This window comes from Rhinatrema bivittatum, chromosome 2 (genome assembly GCF_901001135.1).
Source record: "Rhinatrema bivittatum chromosome 2, aRhiBiv1.1, whole genome shotgun sequence".
In the NCBI taxonomy this organism is placed as follows: Eukaryota; Metazoa; Chordata; class Amphibia; order Gymnophiona; family Rhinatrematidae; genus Rhinatrema; species Rhinatrema bivittatum.
Window position 1 is genome coordinate 707,372,013 of NC_042616.1, and position 13,370 is coordinate 707,385,382.

Below are 13,370 nucleotides of genomic sequence, written 5' to 3' on the forward strand. Positions count from 1 at the left end.
TCTGGTGGGCTGGGGCGCGGTCTGCGATCGCAGCGCCACGCAAGGGACATGGTCCGCGGTGGAGGCGACATGGTCCATCAATCGTCTGGAGACCAGAGCGGTCAGGCTCGCTCTGCGACATTTTCTCCCGCTTCTTCGGAACCGGGAGGTCAGGATACTTTCGGACAACGCTACCACCGTGGCCTACATCAATCGCCAAGGAGGCACGCGCAGCCCGCAGGTCGCTCTAGAGGCGGCGCTGCTCATGCAATGGGCGGAGCGCCATCTCGTGCGGCTAGCGGCGTCTCACATAGCCGGAGTGGACAATGTGCAGGCGGACTTCCTCAGTCGTCAACTGCTGGACCCAGGAGAGTGGTCCCTGTCCGAAGAGGCGATGCAGCTCCTCGTACATCGGTGGGGGGCTCCCCACCTAGATCTGATGGCATCAGCGCTCAACGCCAAGGCCCCCCGCTTCTTCAGTCGGCGAAGGGAACGCGGCGCGGAAGGGGTGGACGCGCTGGCACTCCCATGGCCGACCCATCTTCTGCTCTACGCGTTTCCCCCGTGGCCTCTCGTAGGCAGGATGATCCGCAGGATAGAAGGACACCAGGGGACGGTGATTTTCGTCGCCCCGGAATGGCCACGCCGACCTTGGTTTGCGGACCTGCTACAGCTGGTAGTCGACGGACCGGTCCGGCTGGGACACCTCCCCCTCCTCTTGCATCAGGGCCCAGTATTTTTCGAGCAGGCAGAACTCTTCTGTCTTGCGGCCTGGCTTTTGAGAGGCGTCGCCTCCGGCGCCGAGGGTACCCGGAGGCGGTAGTGTCCACGTTGCTACGGGCGCGTAAGACGTCCACTTCGGTAGCCTACGTCCGAGTCTGGAAGGTGTTCGAGCTGTGGTGTACCAGTCAGGACACGAGTCCTACTAAAGCTTCGATTTCTCAGATTCTCCAGTTCTTACAAACCGGGGTGGAGAAGGGGCTAGCCTATAACTCTTTGAGGGTTCAGGTGTCCGCCCTTGGGTCGCTGTTGTGGGCGGAGGGCTCCCTCCTACAACATCCGGACATTGCTCGTTTCCTCAAGGGTGTCAAGCATCTGCGGCCTCCGCTACGGGATCCTTGTCCATCCTGGAGTCTCAACCTGGTGCTTCGCGCCCTGTCGGGGCCTCCATTCGAGCCACTGCGCAGTTCGACACTTAAGGACCTTACCCTCAAGACGGTCTTTTTGGTGGCCATCTGTTCCGCTCGTCGCATTTCGGAGCTGCAGGCTCTGTCGTGCAGGGAACCCTACCTTCGGTTTTCCGATTCCGGAGTTTCGATCCGCACCGTACCTTCCTTCCTCCCGAAGGTGGTCTCTGCGTTTCATGTGAACCAGACGGTGGAGTTGCCGTCCTTCGCGTCCTCCGAGCCGAGGTCTCTCCGACTCCTGGACGTTCAACGCACGCTGCGCATCTATCTGGAGGTTACAAACGAGTTCCGGACGTCTGACCATCTGTTTGTCCTTTGGTCCGGGCCTAAGAAGGGTTCCCAGGCCTCCAAGACTACCATTGCTAGGTGGTTGAAAGCGGGGATTGCCGCTTCCTACGTCGGGGCGGGGCGGACTCCCCCGCCCGGCATCGTAGCGCATTCCACACGCTCTCAGGCGGCTTCCTGGGCGGAGGTCCGTTCGGTCTCTTCTCAAGAGATCTGCAGAGCGGCCACCTGGAAGTCGTTACACACCTTCGCGAGGCACTATCGTTTGCATCTCGCCTCTCCCGTCTCGGGACATTTTGGTGAGCAGGTTCTCCGAGCAGGCCTCGCAGGACCCCACCCGATTTAGGGACGCTTGGGTACATCCCACGGTCTGGACTGATCCAGGTACGTACAGGGAAAAGAAAATTATTACTTACCTGCTAATTTTCGTTCCTGTAGTACCATGGATCAGTCCAGACGCCCACCACATCTGGGGGCTCAGCCTGCTCCGTTTCCGCGACGGGACTGTACTGGTATCTGTCCTTTACCATTGTCACTGTTCACTGTGTGCACAGCTTTACCATTTTCCATGTTCTCTGTGTTCACAGCTCCTCACAAGTTGCCTTACTGTTTGTGCAGCCTCCTACACGTTGCTAGGACGCTCCAGTTTTTCGTTGCTATGGTTGACGGCTATTGTTGGCCGTGTTGTATAAACTTGATTCAATTCGGGGGTTCTGTTTTTCTACTCGGGCTTTGATATACTCGATACTGAACTCCTGCAGAGGGGGTAGTAGTACTTATGGTGACGCCCCCTCGAGGTTTTTGCTGACTCCATCTGCTGGAATGGGGACATAACCCACGGTCTGGACTGATCCATGGTACTACAGGAACGAAAATTAGCAGGTAAGTAATAATTTTCTTATACTAACCGCACTAACCACATCCCCTGCCAACAAATTCCAGAGTTTAATTGTGCGTTGAGTGAAAAAGAACTTTCTCCGATTAGTTTTAAATGTCTTACATGCTAACTTCATGGAGTGCCCTCTAGTCCTTCTATTATCCGAAAGAGTAAATAGCCGAGTCACATTTACCCATTCTAGACCTCTCATGATTTTAAACATCTCTATCATATCCCCCCTCAGCTGTTGCTTCTCCAAGCTTTGAACAGTCCTAACCTCTTTACTCTTTCCTCATAGGGGAGCTGTTCCATCCCATTTATCATTTTGGTCGCCCTTCTCTGTACCTTCTCCGCATAACTTTATCTTTTTTCAGATGAGGCGACAAGAATTGTACATAGTATTCAAGCTGCAGTCTCACCATGGAGCGATACAGGCATTATGGCATTTTCCATTTAATTCACCATTCCCTTCCTAATAATTCCTAACATTCTGTTTGCTTTTTTGACTGTCATAGCACACTGAGCTGACGATTTCAATGTGTTATCCACTATGACACCTAGATCTCTTTCCTGGGTGGTATCTCCTAATATGGAACCTAACATTGTGTAACTATAGTATGATTTTTTTTTCCCTATATGCATCACCTTGCACTCATCCTCATTAAATTTCATCTACCATTTGGATGCCCAATTTTCCAGTTTCACAAGGTCCTCCTGCAATTTATCACAATCCGCATGTGATGTAACTACCCTGAATAATTTTGTATCAGCTGCAAATTTGATTACCTCACTCATTATATTCCTTTCCAGATCATTTATAAATATATTGAAAAGCACAGGACCCAGTACAGATCCCTGAGGCACTCCACTGCCCACCCCTCTCCACTGTGAAAATTGTCCATTTAATCCTACTCTCTGTTTCCTGTCTTTTAGCCAGTTTGTAATCCATGAAAGAAAACATTGCCACCTATCCCATGACTTTTTACTTTTCCTAGAAGCCTCTCATGAGGAACTTGTCAAATGCCTTCTGAAAATCCAAATACATTACATCTACCTGTTCACCTTTATCTACATGTTAATTAACCCCTTCAAAAAACTGAAGCAGATTTGTGAGGCAAAACTTGCCTTGGGTAAAGCCATGCTGACTTTGTTCCATTAAACCATGCCTTTCTATATGTTCTGTGATTTTGATCTTTCTCATTTTATCAAAGTTTCCCTTTTGAAAGTTTAGCCCCAGAGCCCTGGATTTCCTTACTCTTCCCCTTCCAGTCATTAATTCAAATTTGATTATATTATGAACCCCACCTACTGTTACCTCTCTCACCAAATCCTGTGCTCCACTGAGAATTAGATCTAAAATTGTTCCCTCTCTTGTTGGTTCCTGAACCAATTGCTCCATAAAACTATCATTTATTCCAACCAAGAACTTTATCTCTCTAGCATGTCCTGATGTTACATTTACCCAGTCATTATTGGGGTAATTGAAATCTCCCATTATTACTTCACTACCAATTTGGTTAGCTTCCCTACTTTCTCTTAGCATTTCACTGTCCATCTCATCATCTTGGCCAGGTGAGTGGTAGTCTACTCCTGTCACTATACTCTTCCCCAACATACAAGAAATTTCTACCCATAAAGATTCAATTGCATATTTAGTCTCATGCAGGATCTTTATCCTGTTGGACTCTATGCAATCTCAGACATAAGCGTCACCCCTCCTCCCAGTTACACTAACTGCTATAATCCTATACTCTGGCAATGAAATCCAGAGATTAACTATGCGCTGAGTGAAAAAGAATTTTTTTCGATTTGCTTTAAATGAGCTACTTGCTAACTTCTTGGAGTGTCCCCTAGATCTATTATCTGAGAGAGTAAATAACCAATTTACATTAACTTGTTCAAGTCCTTTCATGTTTTTGTAGACCTCTGTCATATCCCCCCTCAATCGTCTTTTCTCCAAACTGAGCAGCCTTAACTTCCTTAGCCTTTCTTCATAGAGCAACCGTTCCATACCCCTTATCATTTTGGTCACCCTTCTCTGTACTTTCTCCAGTCCAACTATATCTTTTGTGAGATGCGGAGACCAGAACTGCATACAGTATTCAAGATATGGTCTCACCATGGAACGCTACAGAGTCGTCATGTCATCCATCGTTTTATTTGCCATTCCCTTCCTAATAATTCCTAACATTCTGTTTGCTTTTTTGATTGCCACAGCACACTGAGATGATGATTTCAATGTATTATCCACTATGACGCCTAGATCTCTTTCCTGAGTGGAAACTCCTAAGATAGAACTTAACATTGTGTAACTACACCAAGGGTTATTTTTCCCTATATGCATCACCTTGCACTTGCCCACGTAAAATTTCTTCTGCCATTTCGAAGCCCAGTCTTCCAGTCTCGCAAGGTCCTCCTGCAATTTATCACAGTCTGCTTGAGATTTAACTACTCTGCATAATTTGGTATCAACCACAAATTTGATCACCTCCCTCGTCGTACCCCTTTCCAGATCATTTATAAATATATTAAAAAGCACCAGTCCAAGTACAGATCCTGAGGCATTCCAGTGTTTAAATGTATCCACTGTGAAAACAGACCATTTAATCCTATTTATTTATTTATTTATTTATTTATTTATTTATTTATTTAAAAAGTCTTCTATACCGATGTTAGTCGAAACATCACCTCGGTTTACATGGAACAAAAGCAACGGAAATTACAAGTAACAGGGGAAGGGTAAGGGGTACAAAAAACCATAAGGAGAGCAGATAAGCATAGGAACAAACAACAAGTGAACTATAATGTCATAAGAACAAGGTCATAGTCAAATTCAGGTCATGATCCATCACAATTCAATATTCATCAAGGGTGTTGGGGAAAGGCTTGTTTTGAATAGCCAGGTTTTGAGCTGGGCTCTGAATTTGGTGATGCAAGGTTCAAGTCTGAGGTAGGTTGGGAGTGAGTTCCAGTGCATAGGTCCAGCAATGGAGAGCGCCCGATCCCTTGTAGCTGTGAGGTGTGCTTTCTTTAGGGATGGCACATGGAGGGACCCTTTGTTAGTGGTCCTTGTCGGACGATTCGAGCAGGCAAATTGGAGGGGATCTGCCAGCCAGTTGGAGTGATGGGAATATAAGGCTTTATGTATAATGGTCAGGGATTTAAAGAGGATGCGGGAGGGAATAGGGAGCCAGTGTAGGTCCTTCAGTATAGGGGAAATATGGTCGTATTTGTGAGCGTTGGAGAGGGTTCTGGCTACAGTGTTCTGTAGCATTTTGAGGGGTAATCTGTAGCATTAATCCTACTCTGTTTCCTGTCTTTTAATCAGTTTGCAATCCACAAAACGACATAGTCTCCTTTCCCATGACTTTTTAGTTTTCATAGAAGCCTCTCATGCAGGACTTTGTCAACCACCTTTTGAAAATCCAAATACACCATAACTCCCAGTTCACCTTTGTCCACATGTTCATTCAGCCCTTCAAAAAATGTAGGAGATTTGTGAGGCAAGACTTTCCTTTGGTAAATCCATGTTGGCTGTTTCTCATTGAACCATATCTATCTATCTATCTTTTTTTTTTTTTTTAATTAATTTTCACAATAAGATTACAAGCATTAACATCTTGGCATGAAATACAAGGAGAGCTTTGATAACTTTAAATATTCTTTTTTGTACTTGTTATATTATTTCAATATTAACAAATAAGCTTTCCAATATACTTTAAAGGAAAAAAAAAGGGAATAGTAATATTCTATTCTCTCTCTTATTAGTCCTCAAAAGGGGACCTTATCACAACTGTAAGAAAAATGTTTCCATTTATAAAAAGCAAGAAATTACCTACATTACACAGAGTACTTTTACATCATACGGGATCAATACAAGAATTAAGCGGGACAATTATTCTGTCAAAATTGGTGAGGAACTAGTCATTGGTATTATCTTGTTAGACAAAAAAAGAGAAAACTGGTTAGGTACAAAAAAAATATGCATGAGATCTTGGTATCTTATAACACACTTGCAAGGAAATTTAAGGAGGTATGACTCTCCTAATTCAATTACTCTAGGTTTTAATAGTAGAAATTGCTTTCTCCTTTTCTGTGTTGTCCTGGACATGTCCGGGAAGACACTAACTCTTAAATTCAAAAAGGTAGCTAAGCGATGTCTAAAGTACATTCTAAGTACCCATTGTTTTTCCGCCTCCAAGAGAAAAGATACCACCAAAGTTGCAGGGGTAATCAATTTCTCTTGAGAGGTTTCCAATATTTCGGTCACATTTAGTACTGATGTTTCAGTTGGAACCAAAATCTGAGCACCTTTCTGATCTTGTATATCTTTCTTTTTGAATGGTGGTATTATAAAAGACTCTTGATGTAAGAGAAGAGCCTGCTCAGGGATCTTCAAGGTCTCAAGCATATACCTTTTCAACATCTCCTTAGGAGGTGTAAACTGGTCTTTAGGAAAATTTATAAATCTTAAGTTCTTAACGCTAATCTGATTCTCCAACTGTTCCATCTTTGAGGAAAGCATTTGATTTTCCTTAATTAAAGAGAGATGTATTTCAGATTTTTCTTTTATTTCCTCCTTTATTTTCTCAACAGACTTTTTTGTTTGTGTTACTTCTTTTTCCATCTGATTTAATCTAGTACCAAAATTCCCCATATAATTATATATGGGTACCGTTTGATTAAATATGTTGGTATTTAATGCTTGCAAAGCTTCCCAAATTGACTCGAGCAATCTCTGAAGGTCTTATCAGATCTGTTTTCTTAATTTATGGAAATTCAAGTTGATCTCCAACTATTGACAGACTTCCCCCTTTTCTTGTATCTTCACCGGTGTTCGGCTGAGGCATATGAAAATCAGTCCTGGCCCCGACTTGACTTCTTGACCCTCTGTGACAAGCCTTCAGCCATCTCTACACGTAGATGTTCCAAAAATCTGTCCTCAGCAGGATTCACTGGCGCCACCCGATATACCGGGGACAGTGTTGTTTGTAGCTCTAAGGAGGTGTTGGGTAAAGCTTCTTCCCGACCTTCTCCTAGTGAGCTCACTCCCGGCTCCAATTCTCTCCATCTCATGTGGGTGTCCATCGGGCCCGATATCACTGTTACTGGTATGGGCAAGGTTTCTTTTTCCCTTGCCCTCTGTTTCCTCACAGAGTGAGGCATTTCAACAAGGTAATCACAAAGGACAAAAACAGACACTTCAATGCTCAATATGTAGGATCAAATCTCAAGGTCCTGTTAGATGGAGGTGTTGAGAGTTTAAAGGAGGCAGTCAGGATTAAAAATAAAAAAGGGAAGAGAGTTTGGAGGCAAATTCCAAATTAAGACAAATTGAAACAAAGCTGCGCGCATGGTTTAGGTGGTGTGCCGCTACTGGGTCTGATTTTAAAGGCCCTCAACGTGTCGCCATGTCGCCCTCCAGTGACGTCAGTCAGAATTAGGCTAGCTGGAACACCTTTGAGGCCAGGAATCCCCCTCACCTCCGGAAGGCCGCTGGCTTTGCTTTCACCTCCTCTCTCTCGCTCTTCCCATGAACTATATCTATCTAAATGTTTTGTGATTTTATTCTTTATAACAGTTTCCACGATTTTTCCCGGCACTGAAATCAGGCTCTCCGGTCTGTAGTTTCCCCGATCATCCCTGGAGCCTTTATTAAATTTCGGGGTTACATTGGCCATCTTCCAATCTTCTGGTACAATGGATGATTTTATTGATAGGTTACAAATTAATTGAAATAAGTCTGAAATTTCATTTTTTAGTTCTTTCAGAACCCTGGGGTGTATACCATCCAGTCCGGGTGATTTACTATTCAGTTTGTCAATCAGGCCTACTACATCTTCCAGGTTCACCGTGATTTGGTTCAGTTCATCTGAATAATCGCCCTTGAAAACAGTCTCCAAAATGGTTGTCTATTTACATCCCACAAAGTGGAGTGAAGACCACGTAGGACACCAGCAATGTCAACAGATGAAGAACAAATGCTATTTGACATCACATTGGCTGCAGCTTTGCTTTCCCTTGGTGACATTCTGGCTTCTCTGCACATCTAGTGCATTTTCTTTTGCATGTGCTCCATCTCTGCATATATAGTCCTCCACACACTGGACTTTTTTTTTATTTTTTTTATGTTTAAACATTTTATTAAATTTTCAAAAACAACAAGAGCATACAGCACAACTGAGCACCTCACAGTCCAACAAATACAACAATGTAAGAAGGCAAATTTCTCCCCCCCCCTCTTCCCAACCCCCCCCACAGAGTGAGTGTACATGATATCAAGCCTTTCATCTTCAGCCGTGAAACCAACAATGGTACCTGATGTATAAATTGAATCTCGACTCATTTAATCATTTAAGACTAAGCTACGGGCATAGGGTGACAGCGACTGTATATATAGCTCCCACCTTGCGAGGAATCGACGTCTATTCTGAGGGGATGAATGGGACGCCAATTTTTCCATTAACATCATCTGATGTAGCCCGTTCCTCCAAGCCCAAAAAGAAGGGGACTCCAATGACCTCCACTGTAAAAGTATCATTTTCAGGCCTACCAAACAGGCCTTGCGCAGTAGCATGCGAGCGCCAGGGTCTCGGATACGTATTGGGGAAATACAGCCGAATAGTAACCACAGTGGGGAGATTGGGAATGCCGTGTCTAATAAATCGGCCATGTAGTCAGCAATCCGCCGCCAAAAACAAAGAATAGGCGGGCAGGTCCAAAACGCATGGGACAGCGTGAGTTCCTGCCTCGTGATCAGTTGTGCAGCAAGCTGATCAATCATCACATCCATGCAAGAGGATGGGGCTTGTATCAGTGGAACAACGCTGTCATCCGCAGGCCCACCACCGGCCACAGCATCACCTGGAGACTTGCCATCTACACAGATGTCAGAAGAACATTTGAGATTTCAGACGATGTGTCTGGCTCTGGCCATGTGAGGTGGCGCTCAACCAACTGACTGTCCTCTTGTGTTGCTACCACTGTCTTGCTTAAAAACAGCAGTTTATAATTGGTTCTTATTCTGTTTCCATGGGTGCATATTGGGCCTGGCTCTCTTCGGCCATGATAGGCCCCTCTGGAGTAGGCCCTTCTGTCTCCACCATCTGCTGACCACCTCCTTCTATAGCATCCAAATCTGTGCCTCCAATATGGGCACCTGTCACATAGTCCCGCTCCAGAATCGCCTGGATTAGGTCTTCTGCTGGGGTAAGCTGCACCTCACATGGCAGGCCCACTTCAGTCCAGCGACTGGACTGCTTAGTTGGTGCCAGCTTGGCCTTGACAGACGCCCTGGTGTCCTGCCAATGGTGCTTGAGCTGCTCCACTGTCCTGGTGGCCACTGACAGGCTACTGACATCCTTTGTCATCCCCTTCACCTTGGTGGATGACCTCTGACCAAAGAGCACATATCTGCCACATTAGAAGGTCCTTCTCTTCCAAGAAATGCACATTTTGCTGCCACTGCTTCTCCTCCAGCTCTGGGCTACTGGTTTCCACCTGTTTGTTGCTATCAGAGGAGTGGTGTAGGTCCCTATTTTCTTGTGCACTACTCCTGCTCCCATCCTTTCTCCCCTTGTTCTGGAAACTCCACCTGTCTTCTTTTCCATCCCCTCTAGCTGCACCCTCTACCTCTTGCCCCATCTCCCCTCCCTGACTATGCTCAACTGACTCATGCACCACACTCCTCTTATCCCTTCTATCATGCTCTATTCTTACCACAGCCACGAACACCCACTCCACAATTTCAAGAACATAAACAAGCAGTCAAAGCCAGACAGACAATTACAAACTAGCAATCAGATGCACTCAAAAGATACACTCAGTAACACAAAAGACAAAAGGAAAGGTACAGCGAGGGAAAAACAAGGAGCAAAAAGGCACCACTCAGCGATCATAAAAGTAAAGCTTCAAACACCAATTCTAACCAGCTTCTAACACTTAGCACATGTCCCTGAAAGGAGCTGCCTTTATTCTTCTGCAAGGAGGAGTGTCCTAGAAAATTTGATGGACATCTGTGCACACCCAGTTACACCTCAATTTGGCCTATGTCACTTAAAAAAACCAATAAGGAACTCTGCAGCATTTTTTATATTATTGCCAATTTTTGCACCTATGTTTCCTGCTACTTTCTGCATTGGGGCTTATGCACATCTCAAACATGTTGGGCTGAAAGCAGCATCAGGATAACAGTTATCCAGGCTACCAAAAAAAAGTCTGTTCCACTATGATGGAGTAGCCTAGTGGTTAGAGCAGAGGGCTTCAAACCAGGGAAACCAGGGTTCAGATCTCACTGCTGCTCCTTGTGACCTTGTGCAAGATGCTTTACCCTCCATTGCCTCAGTTGCAAATTAGATTGTAAACCCTATGGGGATAGGTAAATGCCTACAGTACTTGATTGTAATCTGCTTTGAATTGCCAAAAAGTGGAATATAAATAAATATTTTTTGGTGGGGTTTTTTTTGTTTTTTTACGTATTAGGGATTTTTAACACTAGTCTTATTTGCATATCATGTTATAACATCAAGCGGGTCAGCTGGTTTTTACCATGCATGGTATAAAAAATCAATGCAAAATAATGCTGGTTTTGGCATGGGTTTTATTACATTGTCCCCATGGTGAGGTATGCTGGTAGTTATTATAAACCAGACTGAATTATAATGTTGGAAAATTGTCAGTTGAACTGAGGTAAACTATAATTCAGCATATTGACTGTGCATTGAGAAAGTATTGAGACCCTTTCACTTTTTCCACATTTTGTTACATTATACAGCCTTATTCTTAAATGGATAATATGCATTTTTCCCACCTCAATCTACACACAATACCCCATAATGACAAAGCAAAATCAGGTTTGTAGAAATTTGTGCAAATTAATTAAAAAAAAAACAAAAACCTGAAATATCACATTTACATAAGTAATCATATCCTTTACTCAGTACTTTGTCGAGGCACCTTTTGCAGCAATTACAGCCTCAAGTCTTTTGGGGTTTGACATACAGTCTTGGTACACCTGGATTTGGAGATTTTCTCCCTTCTCTGCAGATCCTCTTAAACTCCGTCAGGTTGGATGGGGAGAATTGATGCACAGCTATTTTCATGTTTCTCCAGAAATGTTCAATAGGGTTCAAGTCCGGGTTCTGGCTGGGCCACTCAAAGACTTTCACAGACGTGTGCAGAAGCCTCTCCTGTATTGTATTGGTTGTGTGCTTAGGATCGTTGTCCTGTTGGAAGGTGAATCTTCAAAACAGTTTGAGGTCCAGCACTCTGGAGCAGGTTTTCATCAAGGATATCTCTGGACTTTGCTCCATTCATTTTTCCCTCGATCCTAACTAGTCTTCCAGTTTCTGCAGCTGAAAAACATCCCCACAGCACCATGCTTCATCGTAGGGATGATATTTGTTAGGGGATGAGCGGTGCCTGGTTTCCTCCAGACATGACTCTTGTCATTCAGACCAAAGAGTTCAATCTTGGTTTCATCAGACCAGAGAATTTGTTTCTCATGCTCTGAGAATCCTTTAAGAATCTTTCATCAAACTCCAAGCAAGCTGATGTGTGCCTTTTACTGAAGATTGGTTTCCGTCTAGCTACGCTACTATAAAGGCCTGATTGGTGGAGTGCTGCAGAGATGGTTGTCCTTCTGGAAGGTACTGGAACTCTGTCAGAATGACCGTCGGGTTTTTGGTCATCTCCCTGACCAAGGCCCTTTTCCCCTGTTTGCGATTTTGGGGGGTGGCCAGCCCTCGAAAGAGTCTTGGTGGTTTTGAACTTCTTCCATTTAAGAATGATGGACACTACTGTTTCTTCAGTACCTTCAATGCTGCAACAATTTTTTTCTACCCTTCCCCAGATCTGTGCCTCAACACAATCTAGAGGTCTACAGACAATTCCATCGACTTCATGGCTTTGATTTTGCTCTGACATGCACTATGTCTTTGAGATCTTACATAGACAGGTGTGTGCCTTTCCAAATCTGGTCCAATCAATTGAATTTACCACAGGTGGACTCCAAGCAAATTGGAGAAACATCTCAAGGATGATAAATGAAAACAGGATGCACCTGAGCTCAACTTTGAATGTTTAGCAAAAGGTCTGAATACTTATGTAAATGTTATATTTCAGGTTTGATGCCTTTTTAATTTACACAAATTTCTACAAATCTGATTTTGTTTCATCATTATGGGATATTGTATGTAGATTGAGGACTGGAAATACATATTCATTTTAGAATAAGACTGTAAAGTAATAAAATGTGGAAAAAGTGAAGGGATCTGAATACTTTCTAAATGCACTATATTTTCAAGTTATACTCATTTTGTTGATATACAATCTACCTTATAAATGGGCTCTGACCGACGGCCCGCAAATGCGCAGTAGAGAGCAGCTCTACCGCGCATGTGCGGGCGAGCACGTCGGTCAGAGCCGTGCGTGCCCGAAAAAAAAAAAATGGCGGTGGGGCCGCAGGAGCGGGAGGAGCAGTAGCGACGAAAAAATGGCGGTGGGGCCGCAGGAGCGGCGGCGGCCGCGAAGCAGGAGTGGGAGGAGCAGGAGCGGCGGCAGCCGCGATGACGAGCAGGAGGAGAAGCAGCGGTGCCGCTGCCGCGCGTGGGAGTGACAGCCCCCCCGAGATCTGCCGGCAGGAGCGGGAGGAGAAGCAGCGGCGCCGTGCGCGCGGGAGGGACCCCCCCCCCCCCCCGAGATCTGCCGGTTGTGGATGATCTTAAAGGGGAGGGGATTGAGAGAGGGGGAGTGACTGAGGAGAGGGAGGGAAGGTGAGAGAGAGGGGGAGGGAGGTGTGAGAGAGGGAGGGTGAGAGAGGGGGAAGGAGGTGTGAGAGAGGTAGGTGAGAGAGGGAGGTGAGAAAGGGAGGGGGTAAGTGGGAGGGACGGAAGGTGGTAAGGGAGGGAGGGGTGGTGAGGGATGGATTTTTGAAGGGAGAGGAGGGAGTGGAAGGTGGGCAAGGTGAGGGGTGAGTGAGAGGGAGGGAGGCAAGGTGAGGGGGTGAGGGGAGGAGGGAAGGTGAGGGGGGGAGGGAAGGTGAG

The 13,370-nt window shown here is 45.3% G+C and overlaps 1 protein-coding gene across 1 annotated transcript in view; it reads left to right on the top strand.

The window, feature by feature from the left end:
- The window catches only part of TMEM67 (transmembrane protein 67), a 624,701-nt gene that overhangs the window by 570,087 nt on the left and 41,244 nt on the right, over positions 1-13,370 (top strand).